This window comes from Lutra lutra, chromosome 1, assembly GCF_902655055.1.
Source record: "Lutra lutra chromosome 1, mLutLut1.2, whole genome shotgun sequence".
Lineage (NCBI taxonomy): Eukaryota > Metazoa > Chordata > Mammalia > Carnivora > Mustelidae > Lutra > Lutra lutra.
In genome coordinates, this window is record NC_062278.1 from 61,291,054 (window position 1) to 61,301,518 (window position 10,465).

At 45.0% G+C, this 10,465-nt stretch overlaps 1 protein-coding gene across 4 annotated transcripts in view; it reads right to left on the minus strand.

The window, feature by feature from the left end:
* The window catches only part of USF3 (upstream transcription factor family member 3), a 51,237-nt gene extending 45,449 nt beyond the window's left edge, over nucleotides 1-5,788 (minus strand). For all 4 annotated transcript variants that reach the window (XR_007126530.1, XM_047725013.1, XM_047724980.1 and 1 more), the window contains exon 1: nucleotides 5,492-5,788. The gene's annotated coding sequence lies outside the window, so the exon portion shown is untranslated. The remainder of the gene's footprint in view (nucleotides 1-5,491) is intronic.
* Nucleotides 5,789-10,465: the final 4,677 nt, after the last annotated feature.

The window sequence follows — 10,465 nt, forward strand, 5'->3', positions numbered from 1 at the left end:
CCTCTGCCTTCGAATTGGATCATGATCCCAAGGTTCTGGGATCAAGCCCTGAATCGGGCTCTCTGCTCAGCGGGGAGCCTGCTTCCCCCTCTCTCTCTCTCTGCCTCCCTCTCTGCCTACTTGTGATCTCTGTCAAATAAATAAACAAAATCTTAAAAAAAAAAAAAAAAAGGGGGCTTCTCTCTGGGGTGGGCACACGGCTGAACCAAAGGACCACACAAGGCAGAAAGGTGGCTCTGGCTGAGTTAGCCCCATGGGCCCATGTGATCTTAGAAGCTGCTGTCCCCAGGCCTTCCCAAGGCTTGATTATTCTGGCTTTCTTCACTTCTGTGAGCTTACCCAATATCTATCCATAAATCTAACCATAAATTTTCTGCTTAAGTTAGCTGAAGGCAATTTCTATTGCTCATAACCAATGAGAAATCAGAGTAGAGGTTAGAGTTACCTCTAATGGTTATACAACAACTTTCTTCTCCCTGTCTCCTTTACTGTGGCTTCTGTTGTTTAAGAAATTATAGTAGTTTGCATGGAGCACTGGGTGTGGTGCATAAACAATGAATTCTGGAACACTGAAATTAAAAAAAAAAAGATTAAAAAAAAAAGAAATTATAGTAGCTAAGGTGACAATGCTTTCACCAGGGTACCCAATAATGGCTTCATTAATTGTGAGGTGAGGCTATGTGGGGCTCTACATGCAGCCAGGTGATAGTTAAAAGCAAAGGTATGGGAGCATAGATGAAAACTGGAGGAATCCTGGGGTACCTCTTTGTATTACCACTAGCAGTGAAGTTACCAGTAGAATACTGCTACCCTACACAGGCAAGACCTACAAGGGTTCAAAGCAATCAGGAATAAAAGTATGTCTGACTCCAAAGTCCATACTCTTTAGCATACCACTTTCTATTGATATCAGTCTACCTGCAGCTCCTTAATCAAGAAATGATCCCTCTCACTTCCATGCCTTTGTACCTGTTAGTTTGTCTGGGATGTTCCTATTAACATTCCAGCTGAAAACTTCTCATTATCCTCTTTGAAACTTTCTCTGGTCCCTAGAGATTAGTCCCAAACATCCTGACCTAATACTCCACAATGTCTTAACATGTGTCTTATCAATGTCTTAGCTCTACATGCTTACTGGTTTTTTCCACTAGTCTGTAAAGTTTCTAAATGATAGAAACATCTTTTATGTTTGTATCCTCAACAATGAGTACTCAGTATATGGGAGTAATAAATATCTATTTAAAGAATATCTTGGGGCACCTGGGTGGCTCAGTGGTTAAGCCTCTGCCTTCAGCTCAGGTCATGATCTCAGGGTCCCAGGATCGAGTCCCACATCGGGCTCTCTGCTCTGCAGGGAGCCTGCTTCCTCCTCTCTCTCTCTCTGCTTGCCTGTCTGCCCACTTGTGATCTCTCTCTGTCAGATAAATAAAATCTTAAAAAAAAAAAAAAAAGAATATCTGGCTTTTTTTTTTTTTTAAGATTTTATGTTATTTATTTGTTGGCGGGGGGTGGGGCACAAACAGGGAGAGTGGCAGGCAGATGGAGAAGCACACTCCCTAATGAGCAAAAGCTCAATGAGGGACTCAATCTCAGGACCCTATGATCATGACCTGAGCCGAAGGCAGACACTTAACCAACAGAGCTAGCCAGGCATCCCAATATCTGGTCGTTCTTAATTTTCCATAGTATTAACCACTGTATCTGAGATTTGGGGTACTTATATTTAAATTAGCATCTAATGAATACTGTATTCAGTTCCTTAATTATTTGATATGGTGTTCCCCAATCCTTCCTATAAGTCTAAGAACTTCTAAGAGCTGAGTTCCCAGTGTTTACTATTTCTGTACTCTTTAGCACCTTCGGGCATTAGGCACATGGTAAGCACTCAATACATACTTGAAGAACTGAATTTAAAACACAGTATTAGCACATTAATAAGAGCAACTTATCATGCTCCACGATCTAATTAAAAGATCTGGCCTTCTGAAATAGTACAATTGTACTCTATGGAAAATTTAATGAGAAAAAGAAAAATTATCCAATTGGACAGTTAAAAGCTCTTAGTGAGAGTTCCACAAATATTTTACAGATAACAAGAGTCAACCTGTAGAGCTGAGAGTAAAAGACTCAAGCTATATATCCCCATGCATATTGGAAGTAAGATTACAAGTTTAAGGGGTCTGCCAAAACCACAACTACTTAAATTCCACTAACCCTTAACAAATTCATAACAGAAGACATAAAAATATTTAATAGCAAATCAATCAATGTCAAATCAACCTATGCTAAAGATGTACAGGGTTATCTCTGCATGATATATAACATGGTAGTCATTTACTCATTCAACAAACATTTATTAAGTCCCTATGAATGACAAGTGTTAAGTTAGGTCCTATAATCACAAAGACGGGGCACCTGGCTGGCTCAGTCAGTACAGCATGCAACTCTTGATCTCAGGGTTGTAAGTTCAAAACCCACGTTGGGTATAGAGATTACTTAAAAATAAAATCTTTTAAAAAATAATAAATAAATAAAATTACAAAGATGAAGAGAACACAGTTCCCATTATTGGGGGTTGCATTTTTGCTGTCCTGCAATGGTATTTAAGAATACAATGTGATGCTGGGGCGCCTGGGTGGCTCAGTGGGTTAAGCCGCTGCCTTCGGCTCAGGTCATGATCTCAGGGTCCTGGGATCGAGTCCCACATCGGGCTCTCTGCTCAGCAAGAAGCCTGCTTCCCTCTCTCTCTCTGCCTGCCTCTCCGTCTACTTGTGATCTCTCTCTGTCAAATAAATAAATAAAAAATCTTAAAAAAAAAAAAAGAATACAATGTGATGGATGTGGAGCCTACTTTAAAAAAAAATAGAGAGAAAAATAGAATACAACGTGAAACATACTGCCTGGAGTTGCTCAACGTGGAGGCTCTTGGTAGCAGTCTGGTGCAAAAAGTGGATAAACACATACCTTTGGCAATGTGATTAGCCTTAACCCAGAAATAAGTACAAAATGTTATGAGGTCACTGAGAAAAAAATAATAACCTACTGGAGAAATCAGGAAAAGATATGGAAGACATTGACATCCATATATGAGTTCAAAGCAAGCCAAGGTGTGAGAAAGCTACCACGACAGAAACACCTGAGACAGAATCAAACCTGAAACTAGGGTTGTAAGCAGGGTCAGAAGGATTCCAAAGCAAACCAATCCAACTCATAGAAAACCACTGTAGAAGAGCCAAAAAGTAAAATACTCCTTGCTGTTAAGCTTGAGAGTAATAAAACACATATACAAAAGAAATTATGGTATAAGTATAAAGGGAGTCTTTTAAACAACGATGGCATAAAAGTTCAAAGGGAGCCAATCACTAAGAGTTAGGGCTCTTAGGAAAACCTTCATAAAAGTAGATTTAGAACTATCATTGGTGGGGAAAGGAGCACGGGGAGGGCTGTCTACGTGGTGGGAAAGACCAATGTCATTAACAAAAGCAGAGATCTGAACTACATAGTTGTGGGACCATGAGGAGGTCCAGAGGTTTAGAAGCACTGGGTAAAAACTGGACACACGAATGAAGGCCTGATTTAGCAAAGCCTGGAACACAAGCCTAGCAGCTGTTCTAGACTCAGTAGCTGTCAACCATGACTGCTAAATAGAAACATATGGGGAACTTTAAAAATTATACCTCTGGCTAGGGCTCACCTCACATCAAAAGTAAGAGAATCTCTGAGGGGAGTGGTGAGGACATTAAAATGTAAAAGCATACAAGGTGACTCGACTCTACAGTCCAGAGTCAGAATCACTGGGCTTGGGTATAGAAAAGTAAGGCATGACAGATGTGGTTAAGACCTAAGGTTGATTTCAGTCCCTGTTTATAAGTAACAATTCTGAACTGATTGCCTGTTGAAGGTTATCTTCCAACCTGAGTTAAACATTCTGTTTTCTTAGTGTTTCTTTTCCCTTGTTGACAGTGCTAAGCTCTGAAAATCAGAAAATAACCCATCAATTTCTCTCACATGATCGGTTCATTGACTGCGCAGTCTGAAACCCAGAATTTTATTTCCATGATGTCCTACAGACAACTAACTTAGAAAATAAATATTTCAATCCTATGTTGCCCTTATACCCCTGCAGTGAAGTGCTTTCATATTAAGGAATGTTCTAGGTTGCATCCATGTTTGGATTTTACAAAATTCTCTTTTAAATTTAGAAAGAGTGTAATATCTACATATACAAGAGGCGTACTACTTATACTTAGGCCAGAGCAAAATGTGAGATATTAAGTATTCATTCTTGTAGTACCTGGAGACATTATACTATTCCTGGTTTCAGATGTGCAATGATTACCAAGTACTTTGCTTATTTTGTAACAAATAACTGTCAGAATACTTCACAAATAAAGGGAAACAAAAGAATGTATCCTATACAACAACTCTGTGCTACATTAAACAACCGTTTGTGGAAGAAAAAAATCACCAAGATGATTAAAGAGTATGACAGCCTGTTGATCCTTCAAAAAGCAGGGTGGTGTGTTTGCTCACTTGTTTTCAAAGAAAAAGCAGAGATACCAATATGCTTCAGGGTGCATGTTACTCACCAAAGTGTCTATTCAAGAAATCTATACTTGGCTTATAGGTCAGGAACTGTGTTCTTTATACGAAATTAAGTTAGCCACAACTATCTTATTTTCCGTGGTGTTAGGTCACGGTATCTACTTAATGGTAAAATGGTGTGAGAACTTAAGTTGGAAGCCCATAGCACACACATAGGTTAGTTTATGCAGTCTCTTATTCCCACATAAAGTTAATAAACTCGAAAGACCATATCCCAACGTAACCGTGGGGCGGGGAAAGGGCAGTGAGTAAAGGAAAACCCAAGAGTCAAAATGTAAAACATGAAAAGGAAATATGGAGCCAGATTTCAAGAGTTGGCTATTCGCTTGAACTGATCCTACTAAGAAAGAAAAAGAAAGGCTTCTTAAAAGAAAACGCAAGCCTAACTCTCTGACTATAGGGGTGAGACTTAAAAAGCAAGTCGCAGGAGTCTGACCAGTGGGTCCAAGGAAAATTCAGAGAGCAAAGAAATAAATAAAAGCGGATGAAGGAGACAGGAAAAGGTGAAGGAGGCAGGCAAAGGCCATCCGGTGTGAACCGGGATGCCCGGGTCTTTATGCACCCAGGGCGGCGTGGAGGCTCTCTCGCCCCGAGCGTTCCTGGGGGCCGGGCCGCAGCGCGAGTCCCCCACCGGTCTGGCACCAGGGGGCGCGGGGCGCCAGAGGTCGGGGAGAAGAGGGGCAGGCGCAGCGCCCACGCTCTCACCCCACGGGGCTCCGCACTCAGGGGTCCCCAGGAAGGAGACACACTCTGCGCAGCCCTCGTCTCCGGGACCGGGAGGGGGTGGGTGGAGCAGAGCCCGGAGCCGCCCCCCGGAGCCGCCCCCGCAGCCCTGGCCCCCGCCCCCCGCCCCGGCTGTCAGCGGCCCCCTCCCGCAGTCACTCACCCGCGGGCTGCGCGGTCTCGGCCGCGGCGGCAGCGGCGGCGGCGACCCCCGCCTGGGTCATGATCCCAGGCGGGTATGGCAGGGGTGTCCGACCGCCGGGGCGAATCTCTCCGTCCGCGGCCGCCGCCTGCTCCTCTGGGGCTGGGGGAGCGCGGGCCCAGGCCCTCCTCTCCCCCCGCCCCCGCCGCCTCTTCTTGCGGCCACCGCCGCCGCTGCGAGCCCGAGCCCTCAAGGCCGGAGACCCGGCGGCAGCGCGGCCTCAACTTTCCCAGCCCCCCTCCCCCCGCCCCTCCCCGCCCCTCCCCGCCCCTCCCGCGGCCGCCGCTCGGCAGGCGAACAGCCTACCCTGAGTGCGCCGCGCTCCCGCCTCTGCCACTCAGCCCACCAACCCGGCCCCGGGGAGGCTGCCGAGGTAGCCAATCAGAGCCGGGACGCCGGTGCGCTAGGCTGGAGGGCGGGAGGAGACGGAGGGAAAACCGAGGAGTGAACGGGCCTCGGGCGGCCCAATGAGGAGGGCCGGGGGGCGGAGGTGTGCAAGTTGGGTTGAAGGAACAGGAAATATTCTTAAAGGTAGAGTGATGGGCAGCAAGGAAAGCCAGTAGGTGACTGAGAGAGAGGTGGGCCTGGTTCATTAAAGGGGACGCCTTGAGAACCTAGAAGAGGAGGTGCTTTAAAAAACTACTTTGTATCTTGTTCTCTGTGCTGCTTGTCACCTCTTCCAAGTTTGGAAGTGGAAAAACTGAAAAGGAAGAGGTCATGGAAGGCTTTCAGGAACGATTAGAGAACTCCTCATAGCTTAGAGGGTAGGAAGGAGAATGATGCCTCCGTCACAAGAAGTGGGCAAGAAAAGAGAATCCAGACGTCTCCTACTGACTGCTCTTTTCCCTGGAAGATCGTTGCCGACCTGACGGTGCTTGAATTTGTGGGATGTGATAATCTGTCATCCTGCATTGGCAACAAAGCACAGATTCCTTTGAACTGGAGATGACGCGTGTTCAGAAATGCCCTGGGAGCCTCCCAATTGGGGGGAAACTGTATGGGGCATTGGGGGATGGGGTTTGGAACCTCAGTCTTGCGTTCCTAGAGATCTGCATCTGAAAGGTGTAGAGCAGCGGGTAATGAATGGAGACCTGAAGGTCCCCTAACTCCCAAATGGGATTGGAGCTCTGGAAACGTGATCATAACTCCCTTTTCCTCGTTTCGCTTCCTATTTCATAACTCTTCCCCTCCTGAAACAGGTGTCCTCCACCTAGTGGTAGTGAAAGATTTCCAAGCACTTCCACAACCGGGTTTGGAAATGTCTCAGGTATTGGACTTCCAGGGGCCAGACCAGGTAACTTTCAGAAGGTGCACACAGGGCCTGGCACAATGGGAATTACTTGAGCCTGTGTACAGAAGATGCTGACCTTGTATTGGGAAAAGTGCAAAGTTAAACTAACTGCATCTTAATATTTGTACAGCAGTTTAAAGGGTATGATAACCCAGAAAGCCTTTAAAATTGCTTCTAAACTGTGGAACTTTTACACTTTTTTCCTTTAACATTTTCATCCATCTCGGCATATGTAGTTCTAATTAGCCTCTGAATTGACTTAGCACAACCAAATCAAAGCTGCAGATTAGGGGCGCCTGGGTGGCTCAGTGGGTTAAGCCACTGCCTTCGGCTCAGGTCATGATCTCAGGGTCCTGGGATCAAGCCCCACATCGGGCTCTCTGCTCAGCCGGGAGCCTGCTTTCCCCTCTCTCTCTGCCTGCCTCTCTGCCTACTTGTGATCTCTCTGTCACATAAAAAAAAAAATAAAAATAAATAAATAAAAATAAAACAAAGCTGCAGATTAGAAAGACCCTACAATTCAGAACGTAATAGTAATGCTAATAGCACCTACATGAAATTATATAGAATTAATGCCTTTTTTAAAAAAACTTGGGGCGCCTGGGTGGCTCAGTGGGTTAAAGCCTCTGCCTGTCGGTTCAGGTCATGATCCCGGGGTCCTGGGATCGAGCCCCGCATCGGGCTCTCTGCTCGGCAGGAAGCCTGCTTCCTCCTCTCTCTCTGCCTGCCTCTCTGCCTACTTGTGATCTCTGTCTGTCAAATAAATAAATAAAATCTAAAAAAAAAATAAATAAATAAATAAAACTTCAGGGGCACCTGGGTGGCTCAGTGGGTTAAGCCTCTACCTTTAGCTCAGGTCATGATCTCAGGGTCCTGTGATCAAACACCACCCCCCACCCCCGCCCCAAAATCGGGCTCTCTGCTCAGCCTCTCTGCCTACTTGTGATTTCTCTCTCTGTGTGTCAAATAAATAAATAAAATCTTTAAAATAAATAAATAAATAAAAAATTTTAAAAATCTTTGAAAAAAAGCTATTCTGCTTAATAAATATCATATCTGGGGTGTGTATGATTTTCTAAACAACTACAGTTTATCGAGTCTAAAGTAAAATAACACAGTTTTGACGGTTCAAGAGAACAGAATTTAAGAGTTTCTTTGGACCACTGTTAAAAATAACACATTAACACCTTTCTAACACAACTTAGTGTTAAATAAGAGGAATTTCTGCTGGATAAGATGTTAGCTTTTTATTTTATCCGCATTCCTAACTGAAGCTGAAATCCTCATCATAGATCTTCCTACTGGCTTTGTGCATTCAGCATTGGTTTACTGCACTAGATATAAGAGGATGACATCAAGTAACCACACCAGTCCAATTTTCCGGCTAGCAGGCATGCGTTTGCAGTGCATAGAGTGGTGATAAAATACGGTGGCCAAGTGAAACTGGTCTCCGTGCCTCCAGGCCAAGTCCATTTTTTACACAGTCCAGGTGAATCTGGTTTTCACTCACATACTTAAGACCCTTCAGTGGCTCTGAAAGAGATCGTGAGGTAGAAGCCCCTTGTTTGCATCTTCGATTTCATTTCCTAACAACTCTTTTTCTCTATTGCTGGGGATGTTCGTCTAGGAAACGGGCACTGACAGCACACGGGGGGACCGTGTTCCGGGGGGTTGCGGCTCCGCAGGGCTGCTCTCAGCTCCGCTCCATCCACCCGCTTCGTGTCCTCAGAAGCAGGGGCTGAGCAATGTGCCTCCTTCGTGGGAACCGGAGTGCGGGGTCTGGTGGGGCCCGGTGGGGCCCTAACACCAGCTGAGCGCTGTCCTCCTCTCCGCGACCTCTGGGCGCCGCGCCTCCTACCACCAGGTTCGTGGGGTCGCGCTTGGAGCCCCAAACACTGATCTGCACGCTGGCATTTTCTTTTCAGGTTTCAGAAATAAATGGCAGAGAGGCAAGTGAATAGTCATCTCTTGAAATCTACTTCCGTATTTCCTGTGGAAACTGCCCAATTGTATTCCAGAGTGATTGCAAGATTTCGCATTTTCAACAGCTCTGTCAGAGAGTCCACATCATCACCAACCCTGGATGTTGTCAGTCTTTTTTTTTTTTTTTTTTTTATTTTATTTATTTGACAGAGAGACACAGCAAAAGAGGTAACACAAGCGAGGGCGGGGGCGGGGCGGGGGAGAGGTGAAAGAGGGAGAAGCAGGCTTCCTTGCTGAGCAAGGAGCCCTATGTGGGGCTTGATCCCAGGACTCTGGGATCATGACCTGAACTGAAGGCAGACGCTGAACGACTGAGCCACCTAGGAGCCCCTATTGTCAGTCTTTTAAATTCTAGCCATTATAGTGGGAATGACATGGTTCCTCGTGATTTTAATTTGCCTTTCTCTAATTATTAGTGATGTTAAAAATATTTTTGCCTGTTTATTGATCAGTTGCATCTTTGGTAAAGTGTTCCAAAAAAATTTTTTTAAGATTTTATTTATTGGGCCGCCTGGGTGGCTCAGTGGGTTAAGCCTCTGCCTTCACTACGGGTCATGATCTCAGGGTCCTGGGATGGAGCCCCGCATCTGGCTCTCTGCTCAGCAGGAAGCCTGCTTCCCCTCCCCCTCCGCCTTCTGCCTGCCTCTGCCTACTCATAATCTCTGTATCTCTGTCTGTCAAATAAATAAAATCTTTTTTTTTTTAGATTTTATTTATCTATTTATTTTTAAAAGGGTTTGGAAAGGGTGCAAGTAAGGGGAGGGGCTGAGGGAGAGGGAGAAGCAGACTCCCTGCTGAGCAAGGAGCCCAGTGCAGGGCTGCATCTCAGGACCCTGAGATCATGACCTGAGCGCAAGGTAGTTGCTTAACCAACTGAGCCACCCAGGCGCCCCAAGTGTTCAAATCTTTAGCCCACTTTTAAATCAGATGCTTGTCTTACTGAGTTGTGAAAGTTTTTTGTACATTCTGTATGAAAATCCTTTCTCTGATATGTGTTATGCAAAATACCTTCAACCATCTGTGACTTTACAAAGTAAAAACAAAATAGCTTTACTGAGGTATGACTGACCAACAACAAATGGAGCATACTCAAAATGTTCAAGGTGGGTTCCCTGTTTGGCTCAGTTGGTAGAACATGGAACTCTTGATCTGGGATCCTGCGTTCAAGCCCTGTGTTGGGTGTAGAGCTTGCAATAAAAATAAATACACAAATACATAAATAAAATGTACAACATTTTTGACATATGTACACACCTTTGAAACTGTCTCCACAATCAAAAATAATGTCCTCGGGGCGCCTTGGTGGCTCACTGGGTTAAGCCGCTGCCTTTAGCTCAGGTCATGATCTCAGGGTCCTGGGATCGAGCCCCGCATCTGGCTCTCTCCTCAGCAGGGAGCCTGCTTCCTTTCCTCTCTCTCTCTGCCTGCCTCTCTGCCTACTTGTGATCTCTGTCAAATAAATAAATAAATAAAAATCTTAAAAAAAAAAATAATGTCCTCAAATTTCCTCGTGCTCCATATTATTCCTACCTCTTGCTCTCATCCTGCTCTTTAGGCAACAATTAAACTGCTTTTTGTTGCTATAATTTGTTTACATTTTCTAGAATTTTATGTAAATGGAATCATTCATTGTATACTCTTTTGTCTATCTTCTTTCATTC